Source organism: Gorilla gorilla, chromosome 12 (genome assembly GCF_029281585.2).
Source record: "Gorilla gorilla gorilla isolate KB3781 chromosome 12, NHGRI_mGorGor1-v2.1_pri, whole genome shotgun sequence".
Classification (NCBI taxonomy): Eukaryota; Metazoa; Chordata; class Mammalia; order Primates; family Hominidae; genus Gorilla; species Gorilla gorilla.
In genome coordinates, this window is record NC_073236.2 from 116,259,806 (window position 1) to 116,281,120 (window position 21,315).

General features: G+C 52.1%; 1 protein-coding gene across 3 annotated transcripts in view; it reads right to left on the reverse strand.

The window, feature by feature from the left end:
- KLHL29 (kelch like family member 29) overlaps window positions 1-21,315 on the reverse strand; it is a 322,364-nt gene that overhangs the window by 43,782 nt on the left and 257,267 nt on the right. The window lies entirely within an intron of this gene.

Genomic DNA, 21,315 nt, shown 5'->3' on the forward strand with positions numbered 1-21,315 from the left:
CCTCAGCTTTTCTAGGCTGTTTGGGAGATTCCCTATGGCTCCTGTCACTCTGTGGTTGTGGGAAAAGGGGCAAAGGAGATAAAGCATCTCCTTTGGAGGGAAGGGGAGTGATTGGCCCTGGAGCCTCCTGGCTGGTTGGTGGTTGGCCCTGCCAGTGAGTCTGGGGTCTGTCCCATGGCAAGCTGCTGTCTTGAAGGACTGGCCCTCACCCACATGCCAGCCCTGGGCACAGCGGGTGCTGCCCTCCTCTTTGTGGAAAACTGGCTGGAAGGGGAGAGGTGCAGGGAGGGCCCACTGGATACATGTTTATGGTCAACTGGACTCATCAAACTGATGGCAAACAAACTCAAGACTGTTAGGAAACATCTATCCCCGCCTCCTGGCCCTGGGTAAACATGTTCTGTGCGGTGATCTTGCTCAGGGTCACCCAGGATCTAGAGTTGAAACCCCAGGCCAGTCCAAAGCCCAGAATCCAGAGACAGGAACAAACTCAGAATTTACATCTACAGCTCAGAGCTTAAAATTTAGAACCCAAAGCCCCAGCCAGAGCCCAATGTTTGACATAGTTCAACCAGAGGCTAATGTCGACCTGAAATCCTGGCACTGAGACACCTGGACAGAGTCCCAAGAACCCTCCCTGCCCCAGTGTGCTGGAAAGTTCCCTTTGCTGCCTTGAGCCATCTGATTGGCACCTGACAGTGTGCAGTGTATTAATCATGGTCAGAGCTTTTCAACATGCAATAAAAAGCTTTTTAAAACGTTCCGATGGGAGGTGATTAACTCTATTAAGTGGCATTACGGATCTTCCTATCTGTTGCTTTCATAAACATAGTTGTAGGCGCAATGTTTTATTATGGGCATAAAAATGTCCCGCATTACAATGCATAAGCGCATATTGATGTTATATTTCTGTAGTGTGCTACGCGCCCCAGTCCCCAACCACTCGGAAAAGAAACTACACGTCTTAATAATTTATGTTCCAAGTTTTAACCAGGATTATCAATGGTAGCTTTTGAGCTTTCTCTTTTGGCAACACAATAGATCATAGTAAAAATGCACCGACAAGCGATGTGTCCGTTTGATTTTTTCCACCTGAATCAGCAGCCCAAACTCCAGACACAGCAGTTTAGGGCAACCAGCACACTGAAGAATTTAAGTCTAAGCATTTAATCTGTTCTTTCCATAAATTTCTGCTGCTTGTGCTTTATAATGATTCTACCAGAGGAAGTTTATTTATATCGCAGATTTTCAGCATCAGCACATTGAGAACACAACGGCAATCGCTCAGTCAATAGCTTACAGCCATGTATAATATCACTCCGGAAATCAAAAGCCCATTTGGAGAAAAGAAGGCTCAGATTAAAGTCACTTTAAGACATCAATAACTTGGAGCTGGCTGAAGAGAAGTTATAAATATCCAGGGTGCGCATATGCAAATAGGCGCTCGCAGACGCGCCACCTCCGCGGGCCCGGGAACCTCCCGGCGGTCCCCTCCCCGGCACACGTGACGGCGGAGCCGCGGGGCGGGGCGGCCCGAGTGGACGCGTCACCACCTCCTTCTCCTGCCGGGCACAGGCAACCCCGCCCCAGCCCGCGGGGACCCAAGGGCTCTAGGGCTGGGGCGTAAGGCAGGCGAGGAGGGGACCCCTACCTGGAAACCCCAATAAACTCAAGATAAGCACACTTCTGGGTTGCTTGCTACTGGGCCAAAGGGGCGCTTTTATGACACCCGCCTCGTGCCTGCAACCATCTATCTCAGTCCATAGCATTCGTCCTCAGCTGCGGGGTTTGGGGGCTGGGAGTAGCGAGGAGTAGCGAGGAGCAGGGCGCGGTAGGGGAAGCCCAGCACTTTGAAACGCCTCCTCCCACCTGCCACTCTCTCGGAGACCGCTGATGAGATCCACTCTTGGAATCCTCAGGGCAGCTCTATGACAGATTGCCCCCATTGTACAGGCCAGGAAAATGAGGCGCAGAGAGTCACTGGTCCCAGGCCACACAGCGAGTGAGTGGCAGAGCGGAGATTTGAATCCGGTTCTGCTTAATTCAAAGCCATGCATTTACGGCTTTCAACCCACCGCTGTTTCATTGCTTCCTGCTCACCCTTCCCCAGGCAGTCAGGCTCGGGGCCCAGGAAGATGTAGGGGTTTCCTGGGAAGGTGAAGCCCAAGTCCAAGGAGCCCCATAGACAGTCTGTAGGTGGGCCCAGGCTGGGGAGAGGTGGCTCGGGAGGTGAGCTGGGTGGGACCCCTGGGAGGGGCAGACCCCTTGGAGGAGCCAAGGCAAAACCCAGGGGGAGCTGGAAGTGGGGGCGGGGCAGGGCTCTGTCCTCAGGTGGTAAGGGGGCCTCTTGCCTTTGGGGAGGGAGGGAAGGCCAGAAGCGCCCACCAGGAGGGGCTGGAACCCCAGGAGGGGCTGGTGAACTCAACCGCCAGAGATTAGAAGCTGCAGTCCTAGAAACTGTCAAGGCCTCGCATGGCCAAAGGCTTATCTTGGCCAAAGCCCCCACCATCTATTGATCAACAAACAACAAATGCCTCCAGGAGAAAGAGGAACACTTGATCACTGCTCAGAACACGACGTGGCCCTGCACAGAGCAAAGATCCATCAAAAAGGGAATTTCCTATGGTCGGTGGGCGATAGTAAGACAGTAGGGTTAAATCCTACAAAAATATCTAGACGAGACAATGTGAGAGGGCAGAAAAACTGAATTAAGTTTGTGTTAAGACCATTGAAGCTGATCACTGAAAGTCAAATTTTTTCAGCATGACTTTTGCTGAAAGACCCCCTAGGAGCCCAGAGAGCCCCCTCTGCACCCTTGCTGGAGCTGCCCCATCCTCCTGGGTTCTACCCTTCCTGCTCTGGTGCCTACGGAGCACCTGGAGCTTGTGCTTCAGTACTGTGGGCAGCACTCATCCTTTCAGCTGGAGCTATTCATTCACTCACACTCAACAAGTGTTTACTGAGCATCTACCATGTGCCAAGCGCTGGATACAGCAACTGGCTGTCCCCTTGGAGCATGGATTCTAGAGGATAACTGGCGACCTGCCCAGGGTCTCCTCCTATACAAGGGCAGGCACAGTTCGGCTGGCTCAGGAGTGCAGGGCAGCCATAGAGAGAGATGTTCTTGAGCATGCATTTGGGGGGAGTTGGCTCCAGAGCTCCCAGCAAATAGCTTTTCAGGGCCTCAAGCCTTAGTGACTCATCATCTCTCTTCCCCTCTTCCCAGTGGGCCTGGGGGTTGCTCATGGGTTTGGAGATTCTTCCCAGGACAAGTGCCCGGGGGCACTGTGGGGGCACCTCTACTCCACCACGAGTAAGGCCATGTCCTTCCAGATAACTGACCTGGTCCCAGGAGCAGGATTACATACTCATGTTCCCTCTGCCACTGCCCATGCCAGGAGGGGTTCAGGCCCAGCCCCAAGTGCAGCTCAGCAGGGCAGGGGCCTGGCCCTGTGACGAACGCAGGGGGAGGCCATGCCAGGTGTGCAGATGCGGTCTGTCTGGGGGTGGGGATACAGCTGGCGCCTTGTCAGGAGCCTGGGACCTTCTGAGGTTGGGCTTCTCTCCTGTTAAAACATTTTTCATGTTTTTTTTTTTTTTTTAGACAGGGTCTTGATCTGTCACCCAGACTGGAGTGCAGTGGTGAGATCATAGCTCACTGTAACCTCAAACTCCTCGGCTCAGGCAATACTTCCACTTCAGCTTCCCAAATAGCTGGGACTACAAGTGCATGCCACCATATCCAGCTAAATGTTTAAGTTTTTTATAGAGATGGGGTCTTGCCATGTTTCCCAGGCTGCTCTTAAACTCCTGGCTTCAAGTGATCCTCCCACCTCAGCCTCCCAAAGTGCTGGGATGACAGGTGTGAGACACAATGCCTGGCTTCTCTCTCTCTCTTTTTTTTTTTTTTTTTCTGAAACAGAGTTTTGTTCTTATTGCCCAGGCTGCAGTGCAATGGCTCGATTTCAGCTCACTGCAACCTCTACCTCCTGTGTTCAAGTGATTCTCCTGCCTCAGCCTCCCAAGTAGCTGGGATTACAGGCACCTGCCACCACGCCTGGCTGACTTTTTTTTTGTATTTTTAGTAGAGATGGGGTTTCATCATGGTGGCCAGGCTGACCTTGAACTCCTGATCTCAGGTGATCCACCCACCTCGGCCTCCCAAAGTGCTGGGATTACAGGCGTGAGCCACTGTGCCCGGCCAGCTTCTTGCCTTCTTACTGACCTGGGAAGAGGCTGGGGAACCCCTGGAGCTTCCACGTAGGCCCCAACTGCCACCTGCCACAGAGGAGGGGCTGGACTCCCAGAAGGCTGGAGCCTGGTGAGCTGGGGGCTGTGGGGACAGTTATCTGTGCCCCTTGTCCCTTTTTGGCTATGAGAACCAACTCTTGTTGGGACAGAGTGTTCCCCTTCCTGGAATTCTCCTGCCTCCTCAGGCCTCTCTGGCGGGGCTTGAACACCTGTTTTCGGCAGCTCCTCATGTGGAAGCTCTGGTTTCCGTTTGGCAGCTGCAGGGGGTCCAGGGATGGTGGCTGGGAACCCTGATAAGCCCACACTTGACTTTCCCAGGGAGGACAAGCTGCCTTGGCTCGGGTGAGAGCACCTGTGTAAATCAGAAGAGACAGGCTGAGGGGGAAGCAACAGGGAACTGAGGTGACCTAAGCCACCTTACGTAAAGCCAGGTGTGATGTCAGCATACTGTCTTTCAGTTGGTGAGGCAGGGGGTGGTCCATGCCTGCCTGGTCTCTGGCCCAGGCCATGTCCCCAAGACCCTCCACCTTGGAGAGAAGAGTGAGTCACAGAGAAGAGACCTGTCTGCCCTAGGCTGGCACTTGGGCCTGGTGGCTTCCACATGGTGTGGGGGTCCAGGGAAGTTTTCTGGAGGAGGAACAGGCTAAAGATAGGTCTAGATAGGGGTGGTGTGAGGGGCACTGTGAGCAGGTGCAGTGCTGTGGTGCACAGGTGGCCTGAGAAACAGGTGAGGGGCTTAGTGAGAAAGGAGGACCCCTGAAGGGCTCCAAGCAGGGGAGGGCCTGGCCAGGTGGTGCGTTAGGAAGATTGCTCTGACCACGGAGGCTGGAGAAGACGAGGAGGCAGCACGCCACCCAGGGAACCCTGAGAGGTGGGAGGGAGAACTGAGACCACAGAGGCTGGCCAGGCCTGGAGGAGGGCCTGGCTGCAGGAGGCCCTGGGGAGGAAGCCTTGTGGGCTGGATGATCTCATGGGGAGCCTCAGGGCTCTTTAGCACTGGGCACAGTTGGGTATGAGTGAGGGCACCTCCTCTGATCTGGGACCAGCTGCTCATTTTCCAAATGGGAAAACAGGTTCAATGGTGGGGGAAGCGGGAGCTGAACTGAGTCGAAGCCAGGCCCCTCCTCTGTCCTCACGCTGGACATGCACCTGCCAAGCACTCACATAGCCAGATCTGGGACTCGGTGCTGAGAATGGAAGTGAAGATGAGGTTGAGGACAAGGCTCTGGGGCTGAGGACCCTGCTGACACTCAACTGCCTGGTGTCCACCCACTGACCCACTGGGTAAGCATGGGAAAGTTACTTCACATTTCTGAACCGAAGTTTCCTCCTCTGTAAACGGAGGTCATGAACATACCTACTTCAGAGTTGTAAGAATTAAATGGGTCAACATATGGAACATGCTAGAAGAGTGTCTGGAAGGTAATAAGCTCACTAAGTCCCCCAGCGCCACTGCTGACGGGTTGCTCAAGTTGCACACTGCACAACTCCAGGGGTGCCATTCAGCTCACGCACATCCTAGGTTTCCTTCGTTATGACAATTTTCTGGTAGGTGGCAGGCAAGGGTCCTAGAAAAGGGTACCTTTTTACGTTTCATACACAGTTGCTAAATCGGTCAGCGGCGGGGGTGTTCTAAAGTCACTCACAGTGAGTGGGGAAGACAGACATGAAAATAGACCATCAAGATGCTGGCTGGTGGGGAGAGTGAGTGAAGGCTGTGCTGCGCTGGGGTGAGCTGAGGAGAGGCTTACTCTTCCACGCTGAGGCTGGGGCCTCCGAATTCTGACCAGAAAACCGGGATGTCACAGATACTCTGGGCCTCACGGGTCTCTCCTGAGGAGACCTGGTTCCCAGGCCCTCTGACCGGCCCAGCAATTTGAGCGGCGCAAGGCAGTGAGGCTGTGGCTTCAGCTCCCAGAGGCCAAAGTCTCCTTTCCTCTGCGTCAGCATGTCAGTGTGAGTTCCTCTGCCTCTGCACTCAATTCCGCTGTGGGAAAGGTGGGCGGACACAAACTCAACAACCGGAAGGCCTCTTGGCAGCGGCGGCCCCTGACTGGCTCATCATTCACCTCCGATGACAGACAATGGGATGGCCCCTCATGGACGGCCACCTCCCCTTCCCCTCCAGACTGCTTCCGCCCAGAAGAATGGAGCCTCATGCCTCTGGACAGAGGAGCCACGGCCAGTGTCAAGGGGACGTGGGGCCTGTGCTGAGCAGCTGGGGGGCGCTTCTGTGAGCCTTGCGGGGAGCCCGAATGAGGCTGCCTGCCCTCTAATCTGCTGCCCCCCTCTAATCAGCAATCGGTGAGGCCAGATCTTGTCACCCTGTCAGCCCCAGACTCAGCAGCCTGTGCTGACGGGGGGCATCTTCCCCACCCCGGTGTCCAGGGCTCAGGGGGTTTTCCTCACAAGCCCGTGACGCTCAGGCAGCGCTTCGGCTCTGGTGGCACAGGCTGGGAGCTCTGCAAGGTGGAGGCCCCCACCCTGGAGCTGGCCTTGGTGGAGGAGGGTGGGACCCTCGAAGGGTGTGAGTAGGGTGGGGGAGGACAATGGGGAGGAGGGTAGAGGAAGGATGGGAAGAGGAGGAGGAGTGGGCACGAGAGGGAGGAGGGAGGAGGGCCAAGCATGGAGAAGGGACAGAGAAAGGGAGCTCACAGGCTGTTCTGGGTGCTGTGGAGCTTGAGGGGCTGAGACGCACAGCCAGCTGGCTCCACGAACTGCCCCGTGGCTCCGCAAGGCCCATTGGCCTCAGAGGCCTGGACCACCCCTAAGGGCTTCTGTCAGGCAGCTGAGAGGCCAGGCCAAAGCATCCACCCTCAGCCTTCCTGCTCCTGCTCCTGCCAGAGCCTCAGGAGCCCGGAAGGCTCAGCAAATACATCCTGGTGACCAACCAGCCTTCTTAGGCGAGGCCGGTCCCCCACTCCCGAGGCACAGCTCTCAGTGCTCTGGGGGAGCACTGGGCCCAGGGGGTGAGGAGATGCCAGCCAAAACTCTCTCAGGGAGTCCCAACCTCCCTCCCAGAGAGGGCCAGTGAATTCTTCCTGCTCTGCTGGGCTCCTTCAAAGCTATCAGCACATGGTTAATCTTCCTTCCATTCAGAAATGCAGAGTAATTTGCCCGAATGGGGATTTCTGCATATTTATACTAATGTCTGTGTTTAAAGCTTATGAGACAGGGAATTGCTGAGAGATGTCCATTAGCAATATATACAGACTGCGATTATTTCTTTATGGTGTGTGGTTTGACTGCAGAATACTTTATTTCAATAGAAGTAGTGGGCTTTGCCTACTGTGTTTTCTTATGTGCCCAAAGAAATCAATAAGAACAGTAAAGAAGTGAAAAGAGGCAAGAATAAAAGGACTGTGACCTTTTAGGATTCTGAGAGCCTTGAATACGCTACATCACGAACTGCCTTCGTCCTCAGAATCTAAATGCATGTGCCCGGGTTGGGGGAATTCCGTACATTTAAGGATGCCACTGAAAATTTGCAAACCTTCCTCAGGAAGCTCTCAAATTCATTCGGCCCAGGAAGAGCTGGCAGGGGTGCCTTGTCAGAGACAAGCAGGAAAAGGGAGTAAGGGGTGTCCTCAGAGGACCCCACTTCTGGCCTCTACTCCCCAAACCCCCATTTCCACCCTAAGACAGAAGCAGGTTTTGATCTGAAACAAAGTAAGCCCTAAGACTAGAGGTTCACAGACCAAAGATTTCTGGAATGTGCATGGATGATGGTAGAAACCATTTTTTTTTTTTTTTTTTTTTTTTCTGTTGGGGACGAGGGGAGGGGAAGGAAACAGGACTGTTCCAAACCGATGAAACACCGTGCAGGCGGGGAGGGCCAAGCCCTTCTTAGGGAGTTTCAGTCTGGAAGATGCTCAGCCTGGGAGATGCTGGCCAGGAAGCCTGGGAAATTCCTCCCCTCTGCAGGCCCCACCCCGTGCTAATCCTGGCTCCACCTCACCTCCACACAGCTTCTCCTGGACTCACATGACTTTTCTACATTGGTGCCCAGGAGCTTAAGGCAGACGAGTCTTAAGTGGGCATTACAGACAGACCGGACACCTGTGCAGTCTGGAAGAACTTCTCAGCTCTCAGCCACGGGAAGGCGATCACTCAGCCTAAGGTGTTCCCAAGAGGCAGAACTGCCCTAAGGGGCCCTGCAGATAAGAATGGCCCCTGAAGTCGGGTGAAGGAACGCACATGGGTGATGCAAACATGATATCTGACTGCGTGGCAGCAAGCTGTTGCTGACATTTCTCATGCCTGCTCCTGGGAGCTGCAGTGCCTCACAGCCCTTCCCCTTCGCCTTCCCTGACATCCCGCGGTCCTACCAGTTGGTCCTCTGCTCCGGGGTCTCTGCTCTGCTGGAACATCTGGGCAGCATCATTGGCGCACAGCCCACCTCCTCCAGGCCAGCATCTCCCATTGCATGGCCTCCTCAAAGCCGGCTTTCATCTGCCGGCGACGGTCCCCTTGGCGGGTAGGCACTATTCTTTTCCGGCCCCAAAATAGTTCCCTGAAGTCGACGCTGACTTCTCACTGCCTTCTTGCACAGAAATCTCTTCCAAGAGGCGCTGGGGTCCAGAAGAGGGACAGATGGTCCCTTTCTTTTTATAACACGGCCAGTCTTTTGAAGTGAAGAGCTATAAACACAAGTTTTGTCTTCAGCAGATGTTCTGTGGGCAAAACAAGTGCCACTTTGTGCTCTTAAGCAACTGCGAGTGGTGGTAACTGGGAGGAGTCTGAGATTGAGCAGAGCTTCAGTGCATCTTTGGGGGTCCAGGGGCTGCCGCGTGACGATTCCCGTTCAGGCTGCAGTCAGATCTCACGTCTCTGCTCAGTCAGTTCCAGGTCTACACACCTCCTGGAAACCATGTCTGCTTACCCTCCCGGAGCCTGGGGACCACCCCGCACCAGTTCCACCTGTGCAGTGGCCATTTTTGAAGTGCTGGCAGTCTGGCTGCATTCTTGTGCATCTCTGCTAACTGATCCTGAGGTAGGGGCTACAGGCTGAGGGCTGGCTGGATGCGCTTCCAGAGGCCCATGGATCATTGGTATCACTTTCTTCCTGGAGCTATTTATGCCGATTTGGGGAATTTGCTAAGAACAAGAATGGCTGGCCAGGCATGACATCTGTGGAGCTCCCAAGGAGCCGTAGGCCGTGCTAGATGTCAGCAGGCAGACAGTTCCTATAGCTCTGTGCTGGTGGCTCCTCATTCCTTGGTGACAGAAACACTAAATGGATGTACTGCTGTGTGGTAGATTTCAAGAATCTAATTCATTTTAAAGGGCATAAGCTCAATTAATAGGCCTCATCAACTTCAAAGATGTATCATCTTTGCACGGAATTGGCTCCTTCATAGGATGACTGGCTCCATTAACTTTATTGCATTGGCGATGCTCTGATTAAGGCGTGGGAGACGCAGCAACAGCAAGGACTCCCCAGGGCCGCCTGACTCCCAAGCTCCAGTGGCTTTGGTGGTGGCCAGTGCTCTGTCTGCAGCTTCCTCAAATGGCCCAATGCCCCTTGTGTTACTTTGGGAATTCCATCTACCTACCCACCCATCCATCCACCCAGCCATCCCAACAAGAGTTTTGGAGATGAGGAAAGAGCCCAAGAATCACCAGCTTATACAGAGAAGTATCAGCCACGAGACTGTAGGAGACACGAAACAGCCACTTGTGGGACTTGCCCGTCCTTAGCCCAGACATGCCTAGTGACCACACAGGCTACAACAGCAAGCCTCAAGGTGTGGTGTGGCGGAAAGGGTATGGGCACTGGAGGCAGGCAGTCTTGAGAATGACTCTCACGTTACCAGCTATACCTGGGCAGAGTCTTAAGCCAGGCGTTGGTTTTCTATCCATGACTCTGCCTCACAGGGCAGATGCAAGGAATACATAAATACGGGGTGAATACACAATGAATATAAAGTGCTAGGCACATACAAAACATCCACCACCACCCCCCCCCCGCCCCACCTCTATTCCCTTCTGGAAGAGAAGGCTGCATCTCCCAGCCCTGCCCACCGGCTTCCCTGGAATGGCACTCCCGACCCCAGCCCAAGACCAACAGCAGGGCCAGCTTCAAATCCTCAGGCGGCACCATTACTACAAAGACCCAGGGGGAGGCCACATGTCCACACCTCTGCTTTCTGGGAGAGGAATCTTGAAGGTAATGAATATCTCATATAAAAGAAAGACTGAAAATATAGAAATTATTTTCGGATCAATCAGAATTTCTGAAACCTGCCTGTTCACATGAGCAGATGGATTAGGAGCCTTCAGAATCACCATGGCAATTCCTAAACTGAGGGGCGTGTGAGGTCTGCAGCAACAGGTTCTATCTGGGGTTTGAAAAGAAAGCAAGGAAAGCCGGGGATGCTAACTGGGCCAGGGTCTGGCTCTTGAAGGTGCTCTGGACTCCACTGGAGAAACATAGCTGACTAGGTGTTCAGGCTCCCAGGAAGGAGCTGGGTGATTTAGTTTTTTTTTTAAATTTATTTTTTGAGATAGAGTCTCACTCTGTCACCCAGGCCAGAGTGCAGTGGTGCGATCTTGGCTCACTGCAACCTCTACCTCCTGGGTTCAAGCGATTCTTGTGCCTCAGCCTCCCAGGTAGCTGGGATTACAGGAACCCGTCACCACACCTGACTAATTTTTGTATTTTTAGTAGAGACAGGGTTTTGCCATGTTGGCCAGGCTGGTCTTGAACTCCTCACCTTAGGTGATCTACCCGCCTCAGCCTCCCAAAGTGCTGGGATTATAGGTTGTGAGCCACCGTGCCTGGCCGAAGCTGGGCAATTTAACTAGGATATAAGAGTCGTTTTTGAAAACCACTGTCACCACAAAAAACACTCATCTGATATTTGTAGAGACCTGGAGGGTGGGAATCTGCCCAGGAGAGTTCGCCAAGCAGGAATTCCAGAGAAGCCCCTGACCATGGGAAGTGATGGGGTGAGGGCTCCCATATTCTCGAGTCAGAGTTTGCCCTTGTCACCTTTTCCTCTCCTTTTGGGATGATGTCTCCTCCCTCATCAAACCATCCTCTGTGGCCCTGGCTGACCTTGCCTGTGTGTGTCATGTATGACTTGGCCCCTGTGAGTGGTGCGTGTCTTGTCCCTGTTCTTCCTCCCATTCATTCCTTGTGGAGCTGCCACTGAGTACAGAGGGCTCCTGGTGGGATGTGCTGCTCTGATCCCAGCGGCTGGCAGCGTGCACCACATGGGCAAGCTTGGAGAGGCTTAAGAGCTGGCCCAGTGCGGCCCATGCAGATGCTGGGCTTGTCCCTGTAGAGTTCTTGGTCTGTGGGAGGAGAGAAGAGGTCTCAGATGGACAACTCCTAGCAGCAAATGAAGCAATTCCACAGGGCACCATGGAATAGGGGTGGTTTCCCAGGGAGCTTTCTAGTGACAGTTTCTGGGGGAAATGTGATAGCTAGGTGATACCTCTGAGCCTCAGTTTCCCCACCTGTAAAGTGAGGTTTTCCTGGCTGATTGTAGGTAGCATCCTACTCTGACATTCACTATGGTGGTAAAGGAGGGAGGTAGAAGGGTTTGAACGGAGCAGACGGGTTGCTGCTCAGGAGTAAAGTCCCATCAGCAGAGAGGAAGGCGGTGAGTTGCTTCAGCGTGTGCGGATGGGGCATGGGGGTAGGGTAGGTGGGCTGAGACACACCTACCTCCTAGACTTCAAAAGGAAATAATTTAAAAATTCAGAAAGTTCGCTTGCTCCCAAGTTAGGGGCAAAAAGCTGCTGGAATGAAGGCGGGGCTGGGGGTGTCTACAAAAAGGAATGACCAACGATCTCGATCCTGATAAAAAGGAGGAGGTGGGGACACCAAAGAAACCAGCTGAGTGGACAGCAGGACTCTGGAGACAATTTTTTCTCTTTTCGCTTCATTTGGAAGTTTAAGTGTATATTTATACATCTCTGCGTGTATAAATGTGTGTTTTAACCAAATAAGCCACAATTATTATAGAAAAGTTAGAATATCTGCAGTGTGATGCTCAAGACCAAGGAGGTGACAGTCCGTCTCCCTGGGCCACCTCGCCTGTCACCTGGTATCCCTTTAAGAGGCACTTGACAGGCTGGAGCATGACCAGGGAGGACATGCACATGGTAAAGGGAACCTTCACAGGATGAGCAGCTGAGGCCACTGGAGATCTTTGGTTTGGAGAAAAGGAAATTCTGCCATCCTCCAAAAGCTGAAGGGCTGTCATGTACAACAGGGACCAGCTTTGCTCTGGATGGCTCCAGACGGCAGGGCCATGGAAGTTACACGAAGAGACAGCTCTTAACCATTTAACAGGACAAACTGTCTAGCGATCGGTGGTTCCTGCTTAGTTCCCAGTGGTGACGGTAGGTTCCCTCCCAGCATGAAAGTTCTATGGAAAAACAAGTAACCCCAAGTATGGATGATGCTAATCATGGGAAATATATCCAATGCTTAGTTAACAAAGCAGAGGGAGCAGCCTGTAGCTAAACCAGGATAAAAATGGCAAAAGTGCATTTATGAAAATGTTCAAGCGAATTACTGAAAACACCCACAGGTAGAAGTCAGACATTGTAACTACATGGGAACTGTGCCTTGTGAGGGGCTACCCTTTCCATTTGCCAACTAGACAGACTCGTAGACTGTTACGGACTGAAATGTGTCCCCTCCTACCCCAAATTCCTGTGTTGAAGCCCTAATCCCCAATGTGATTGTATCTGGAGAAAGGGCCTTTAAAGAGGAAATTAAGGTTAAATGAGGTCATAGGGTGGGTCCCTAACCCAGTCGGACTGCTGTCCTTCTAAGAAGAGGAAGAGACACCAGGAGTGTTCATGCACAGAGGAAAGGCCATGTGAGGATACAGTGAGAAGGCGGCTGTTTGCAAGCCAAGTATCGAGGCCTCACCAGAAGCCAACCCTGCCTGCACCTTTATGTTGGACTTCCAGCCTGCAAAACTGTGAGAAAATACATTTCTGTTGTTTAAGCCACCCAATTTGTGGCATTTTGTGATGGCAGCACAAAATGAAAAGTCAGAATATCTACAGTGTGATGCTCAGGACCAAGGAGGTGACAATCCCTCTCCCTGGGCCACCTTGCCTGTCACCTGGTGTTCCTTTAAAAGGCACTTCACAGGCTGGAGCATGACCAGGGAAGACACGCCCTAGAAGACTAAGATGTAGCCATGGCGTTGACTTTGCTGATGTTGGTGAAAAACAAATACACACCGGCATTGTGTGTAGACCTTGGTCTGAGGCATTAAGCAATGACACTGAGAGGTCATTTGGAAGAGGGGAGGGTAAGGTAGTGAGAGGCCCGTGGGCAGAACCAGACTGTTCACAGTCTTAGTCCGTGCTTACTCATCCAAGAGGCTGCCAGGACACTGTAAAAGGAAGGAGCACTTGCCTTGTGGTGTACTGAAAACACTTGGGCTTCCCTTGAACATAGACATAATACAAATGTTTTAAAAATATAAACATATATTCTTTTTTAAAGAAGAGAGTTACATGAAGAAAACAGGCAATGACAACGATTTCAATGGATGGCGACCTTTCAGCCATTTTTTCTTCAAGCAATTTACACAATGTTTTATGCTCCTAAAATACTCTGCTTGTATTATTTTTACCCCTTACATTTCTAGAATAGTGAGTGTGCTCTTGAATGGAATGCAATTTCAACCAGATCATTTCTCATTGAACCAGTTTTGTGCCACATTTTCTCCAGTTTTGTTTCCTATTTGGGGTGCCATGATGTCCTGCCCTCTCCATCACATGGGGACAAGCGGCACACATACCACGCGATGGCCCGGCTCACCTTCTCACAACACTCCTCCCAACCTCTAGAAAACTCTAGGGCTCAGTCCAGCATGGCATGCTTCTCCTGGCACAAACAGCAGATGCCAGATGTTTAAATAGTGGTTAGGCAACAGGAAACTTGACATTAAACCCCTGTCATGACAGGAGAAAGCGGGGTGCACAGGTAACTTCTGGCCCATGGATGTGCACCTGATTTCCCTGTCAGGGGTTAATGGCCCCCAGTGTTTTCTACCCAGGTCAAAGCCCCTGAGAATCAAGGAGGTCTTCACCTTGCAAGACCAGTATGGCCTCGGAGATGATGGACTCTTGTGCAAGATCTTGGGTTGTTACCCCAGCAAACACTGACTGATGAGGCTAAGACGTCAGCTAAGTAGCCCGAGCAGGCTCCCCGGGCTTGGCGTACCAAGCATTGAGAGAGAGGGATGGCTTGGGCCTTTGTGCTTAACTCACTAGCTGACCCTATCTCAAATCAGGACAGGCCCTGCAAACTGTGTGCACACGTGTGTGTGTGTGACTCTATGATAGATGGATCTATTGGAAAATCATAATTCTGTGTCCCTGGCACTTCCCTCAAGCATTCTTTCCTAAGATTTGGCATTTGTAGAACCACTCACTGTCCCCTTAACTTTCCTGCAGGCTCTAACCTGACCCCTCTTTTCTCCAGCCCCTGAGGCCCTTATTGCTGGCACCTCCTGGTCTCCCCAGCTCCCCCAGGGCAGACTTGCACCTCTCTCCCAGGGCCTGGCATGGCCACAGGCCTCATGTGCACAGGAACCCAGACCACGTGGGGCATGCAGTTGGCACCCTGCCTGTTTCTTTTGCCTGGCTCAGGAGAGAAGCCACATGTGGGCTCTGTGCACAGGAGGTGCCTAAGACCACAACGTGATGGCTCAGTAAGAACTTGGTGGTGCAGCAGGGAGGGAGGGGACATGACTCAAGCCCCTGAGTGGCCTCTGTGTGTCACTGACCTGGAACCTCACGGGTTACCCTGCCGGTGTCTGCTGGGGCCTGCTGCTCCTGAGGGAAGACAGCGGCTGGGATCAGGGCAGCTGGCTTCCTGTCACGGGTCAGCACCATCACCTGAAGCCCCCAGGAAGGAAATGTTCCCATCCTTGGCTCTCGTCCGAACAGCCCTCTCATCCCCATCGGCAGTGGGACCTCTGGCTCTGTCAGACAACTGGGGCCAGAGCAGGGCTTCTGACCTTGAAGATGCTCAGCAGAGATTTGGGGCTGAAGGCCCATATGCTCCCGCAGCCCCGTGGAGAGAGGGTCCAGGGTGCCTCTCTCTGCCTGTACCCTGCTGAGCAGGCTGGGGCAGCCAGGGGTCACCTCCTGCTCCCAGGATGACACCATCCCTGGGTGGTCCAGCGGCCTCTGCGGCATCTTTCCGCTTGCCTGGTTCACTCATAGTCAAATGATCTGTTAACAAAACCGTTAAGCCCTGGACAACCCTCCAATTACTGATGAACAAGCCCCGTGAGGACAGAGCCCTGCGAGGGGAGGAGGCTTCCTGAGCAGGGCTGGGGCAGGTACAGCTCAGGCGAGGACGAAGAACCTTGTGCAGACGGAGTTTCAAATTCCACAAGCTCTGAGACACACACTGCCTGGAGGAGGGTGTGTGTATCAGGAGTGGGGGCTGGAAAGTCAGGGCAAGGGTGGGACGGGGGTTTGGTTTCAGATCCATGTTGTGAGCCATTCAGTCAGACTTGGGAGATTATTTTGGACAACCTTGCTTTAAAAGCAGTGGTGGTCCTGAGGCTAAGGTGCTCCAGACCCAATTTCTCCTCCAAGAATCTTTAGGATTTACAGTAGTGGTCATAACAATGGCTAATACTATTCGAGCCTACTATGTGCCAGGCACTGGGTTAAGACTTTACATACATTATTTAATCCTCAAAGCATGTCTGTGAGGATGGCACTATTACCTCCAAGTTACAGATGTGGAAACTGAGGCTTAGAGACACGCTTTTTCTAGCAGAAGTTCATGGGGTTAGTGGGAAGTGGAGTTTGAATTTACCCAAGCAGTCTGCTGCAGAATCTGGGCTCTCAACCACCATCCATGCTGCAAGCCACATCCTCACAATCAACTCTCTCTGCCTGCAGCCTTGGCTGTTTGGTCTGGAGGAGCCAGAGAATTCTTTTGGTCCCATCTATTGATGTGGCCGTGGAGGACCTGGCCCCGGCGGTGTCCCTGGCACCCTGATTATCCAGCTGAATGCCACGGGATACTGAGAGCCCCTGAGGGGAGGTAGGAGGAGCTCTCCCAAGACAGATAGCTCCCGGAATTAGGGAGAAGTTCCCAGCAACAGGCTGCTTCCTTCCAGTTGTTATGGTCAGTGGAGGATTGTCAAACGTTACAATGGGAGAAGGGGATTTTCTTCTGTTCACGGTGGACGCCCTGGGAGCTAGGTGCTTCAAATATCATGATATCTCCTGGGACTCATTAACCTGGGCCCCTAAAAGGCCATGGACACTGAAAGATGGCCCTGGTACCAGTAAAGTAATCACAGTGAACAGTTTTATAGTGATTCCTGCATGCTAGGCAATATTCTAAGCCCAGGAGTATGTAAAATAACTCAATCCTCACAACTGTAAGAAGTGGGTTCTAGTCTTCTCCCCCTTTTATAGATGAGAAAACTGAGGCAGAGTTCCAGAGCCTGTATGCCTGGGGCAGGATGTAGTAGAGGTGCTTGGGTGCAGAAGGAAGTTTGAAATAGATGGACTTCTGTCCCCAGAGGCGTGGGTCAGGTGTCGGGGGGTGACGGGCTGCAGAACGAGCTCTCCTAAGGGCACTTTCCATCCCCGTATGCCTGGGGCCCCGAGCACTGACCTGCTTTCATGTGAAGGGAAGGGGAAGTCACAGAACCCTGGTGGGTGATTCTCAGCTCAGTGCTTTGTGCCCACATTCATCAGACGCTTCTGGGGCATCTGTGAGTGCTGGCACCGGCTTGGATACTGAGGGGGGAGTGGGGATGAAATAGCATCCTTGCTGCCTCTGACCCCGGGGGCTCACAGTCGAATGGTCTCACAGGCACTCGACCGAGGCACAGTGCACGGCTAGACTGGAGAGCCAAGGCCTGGGGTGGTTACGGGGCAGCCTGCAAGCAGAACAGCAAAGGATGAAGTGGTGGCAAGCACCGAGTCAGCGCTGGCCGTTGTCCCCAGAGCAGCTGGGTTGTTGGACGGGGTGTGGCAGGGCCAGACCTGCATTTTGAAAAATCACTCTGGCAGCACCGTAGAGCCAGACTGGAAGGAATGCACTGTGGGCTGGGAGGCCAGTGTGCAGGCCAGAGGTGACGGTGGCCTGATGGTGGGGTGGTGGGGGTACAGAAGAGCAGAGGACATATGTAGAAACCTGAATCGATTGAGTTTTCAGACTTAGTGCTAGAGGTGGACAAAGGGCTGGCCACAGACAACGCAGGCCTTGAGTCTGAACCCTGAATGAAATCATGTTGGCATTTCTGAGGCACAGACACAGGAAGAATAGGTCTGTGGGAAGACAATTTCAGTCTGGATAAAATTCTGTGCCTCTGGCCTGAGTGTGGGCGAACAGCTTTATCATGCATTCCCAGCTTCTTCCACAATATTTATGGAGGCTGTGGAAGGAACAATGTGCCCTGGACATGTCAGAGTGTGGGGCAAGGAGAGATGAGATCAGTGCCAGGCCTCACGCCTGGGTAGAGCCATCCTGAGTCCTCCTGCCAGAAAAGGGATGCATCCCACCTCCCTTTTAGGGAAGGGGTCCCCATCCCTAAGTTAAATGGCTTGACCAGGGATTGCCAGCCCTGTGGACAAGCATGGGCTTCTTCCATCTTCTCTGCGCTGGGGAGGGCCTGGCCTTCTGCCCCTTCCCTAGCCTCCTTCTCTGCTGAACTCTCTAGACCCTGGACCAGAGGCAATAGCCAGAGCTGCCTTTGGGGTAAGCAGGCACAGTGCTATGTACGGACATGTCCACAATCTCACTCAACCCTCCCTGAGGCCCTGTGAGGGTGGTACTGTCACCCCCACTTTAAAGATGAGGAAAGAGGCTTAGAGAAGTGAGGAGGCTTGTCCCAGTCACACAGCTATTCCCTGTGCCTCAAAGTATTTTCACAAGATCTCATCACTGTTACTTGTGAAGACAGGGATGAATGCAGCAGCGAGGATGAACAGTGTGCCATGGGGTGGAGGTCCAGTGCCAGAATAGGAAGGGAGGAGCTGGAGAACCAAAGGAAGGGGCTGAACCATCCCTCTCTCCCAGTACAGCCTCCCAGAAGGGAGGACAAGCCTGTAGATGGATCCTCATGACCCCTCACCCTAGGCCCCTGCAAAATATGAAGTCAGAAGAGATAGCTTTCCCTGCTCAGGTTGACGGGGGCTTTGCTTTCTGGTCTAGAAGCAGGTGGGAGCAGGTGCAGCCTGACTTTTCACTCACAGCCACGCAGGTGAAGACACAATAGCCTTTCTGCAGCTCACCACTAGGCCTGGAGCTTGGGGCTTTAAAAGGTCCCCATACATCCTCTGAGTCACCAAAAACTGTTTGCCAAAGAAGGCAGGGGTAGAAATAGCTACATTCATAGCCTGTGCTCTGTCATCAGGCACACACAGCTGGGTTCACGGGATCCCGGGGAAGTAACACTGACTCCAGGTCTCACCGAGGCCTGAGCTTGGCCACACCTCTCTCCATGTGTTAGCTCGGCGGTTCCAATCCAACAACGAGACAAATGTCTTAGGTACTTCATAACAGGATTCAAATGGAACGAATTCTTTTTTCCTCCCTTATCACTTTGCACACACGAAATCTATTTTTAATTAGCTTTCAATATATCATCTAAAAAAAATCCTACAGCTTGCTCCCACCCCCAAATTGTTCTTAGCGAAAGAAAGATTTGTCTTGTAAGTTTCTTAAGAAAATCTATATGTGCTCAATGCATTTAAATAACACTCATTAAACTGAACGGCACACAAGCTGGCTTCTCTAGTCACAGATGAGAGACAATCGCTTGACCTATTGCAAATCAAAAAGCATTTCCACGCCACCTTTATTTTTCAACTGGTTAAGTTTTAAATTAAAGTCCCAACGCCCTTTTTGGAAAGGCAGACTAATAGGGCCCCAACTGAAATTTGAGCTCAGTCGATCGGAAGATAATTACAAGAAACAAAATGTGATATTTTAAATCAGGGCACTAATGAAGTCTAAAAATACCACTGGCCCATCCCTCTGGCTGGCAAGACCTGTTCTTCATGGAGGGGAATCTCCCCATAATTACTCAACCCCGGGAGAGGCCAGGTTGTCACGTCAAACAATAGCAGGGAAAATCGGGGACTTTAACGAGCTAGATCTCAAGGCGTTGCATGGTGGATCTTATTATAATGCTGGGCAAGGTTTCAAACAGAGAACAGGAGAAAAGGAAAGTTCTTTTTTTTTTTCTAAAGTGGAGTTCTGACTTGTGTTGACGCCATCACGCAGAGCCTCCTGTTCCTGCCTGGAGCCAGCTGTCTGTCATTTAGGAGTGTGAAATCAATTGGGCTTCAGAGATGTAAAATCCCTAGGGGCAAAATTAAAAGTGACCCAAATCCAAGCCCACGTGGTCCTGTCAGGAACACGACTCTCACATGGCAAGTTTCAAAGATTTAGTTTCAAAATTCGGGTTTCTTATTTTAAAAAATATGCAGTTGTTTGACATTAGATCTGACAGACAAATTATAGCTTCAGCAATAAAGGCTTTTAAGATTAGAAATGAAAAGAGAAATTACTTATATATTAAAAAAAGAAAAAACCCACCCAGGCTTGAGTTTGGAGGCATTTGTAGGCGCATGCGTCACTCTTTCTTCCCCGCAAATATAAGGGTCTCAATCAGCTGATGAGGCCGTAAATAGAGAAGCGAGTTACATGGAATTTCGAGGAAAGAGCCAGTGTGCTGGCAACCTCTGGAAATCAGGGTGATGGACCGGTCAGTTGTTGTCACTGGCTAGAGCTGGTGGGTCCCGCTGGCTCACCAGAAGGCAGGGCCGAGGACACTTTCTAGGCCCACCCCATCCCTGGCCCTTACACCTGGCCCTCGGTCTGCCCAGTGGGGCCTGGTAGAGGGAATCTTAGCAGGGCCCCTATTTCTTGTCCCCTCCCTTCCATTGGCTCAGGACCACCACAGAGGATGGTTCACACCCTCAGGTCCTTGCACAGAGGTTACAGGAACAGCTCTGCAATGGTCATTGACCCAGTGGGCACAGAAGTCCTGCAGGGTCCTGTCCCTGCCACCTGTGTCTTTCTGATCTCATGGGCTCAGGGCTGACAATGTTTAGCTGCCTGCACCCAACAGCTTTGGTGGGGCAGATCCCAGCTTGGTGCTGAGCCCCAAACTAGGGACTCCAGTCCTATCTCAGCTAGTTACCCTTTTTGCACAAAACAGCTCCTTTTCCTAGATGCGTGCCTGGAACGTGGCAAGCCAGCAAGATCTTGCATTAGCCCAGAGGGGCTATGTGGGGACAGAATATGCCACCCGGTGCCTTGGGCTTTGGCATAGCCTTGGAAGCAGGATGCCCGCTGCCCAGTTGTCAGAGTTGGTAACTCATGAACTTGAACTGGGAGTAAGTTTCTTTCTTTCTTTTTTTTTTTAAAGGGAGACAGAGCTTAACCAAAACAATGCAAAGAAAAAATCAATTTAGTCATTTTTTTAAAAAAGATCTTAAAGCAAGAGTTTACCAGAATTTAGATGTAATTTTCTACAATTTTGTCATTTAAAACTAGTGCTGATTTCCAAAACAAAGGCAGTCAGGGCTCAGTCAGATTGGGAATTAAACCCAACAGAGATCCAGACTTGAACTTTATTGTTGGGATGCTTGACAAGGCATGAAAATTGCTTGAAATGACAAAGGAAGAGACTTGGGAGAGAAGACAGGAGAGCGGCTAGTGGGGTTCCTTGCTCTGCTGAAAGGCAGAGCACCCCGAAATGCCATCTCAAGGGGTTTTATGTGGGAAGGCTGGGAAGTTGTGCCCAGAGATGCATACTTTCTGGGACCGTCTAGCATCCTCTTTCAAAAGAGATGCAGATACCCCGTTGGGGCAGACTGTTTGCCGTGGACCCTTATGCCCCCACTGCCTGTACCTGGCAGTGGCCCAGCAGCCTTCCCCACTGCATCCAGCAGGAGCAGGCACTTGGCTTGTCTGGGGCACTAAGGGCTAGGCAAACCTATAGCAGAGGAATCCAGCAAGCCTCATATGTGTGCCCTGGTCCTCCTGTCCCCTTCTGCCTTCCAGTCTGGACTGATCCCTCAGACAGACAT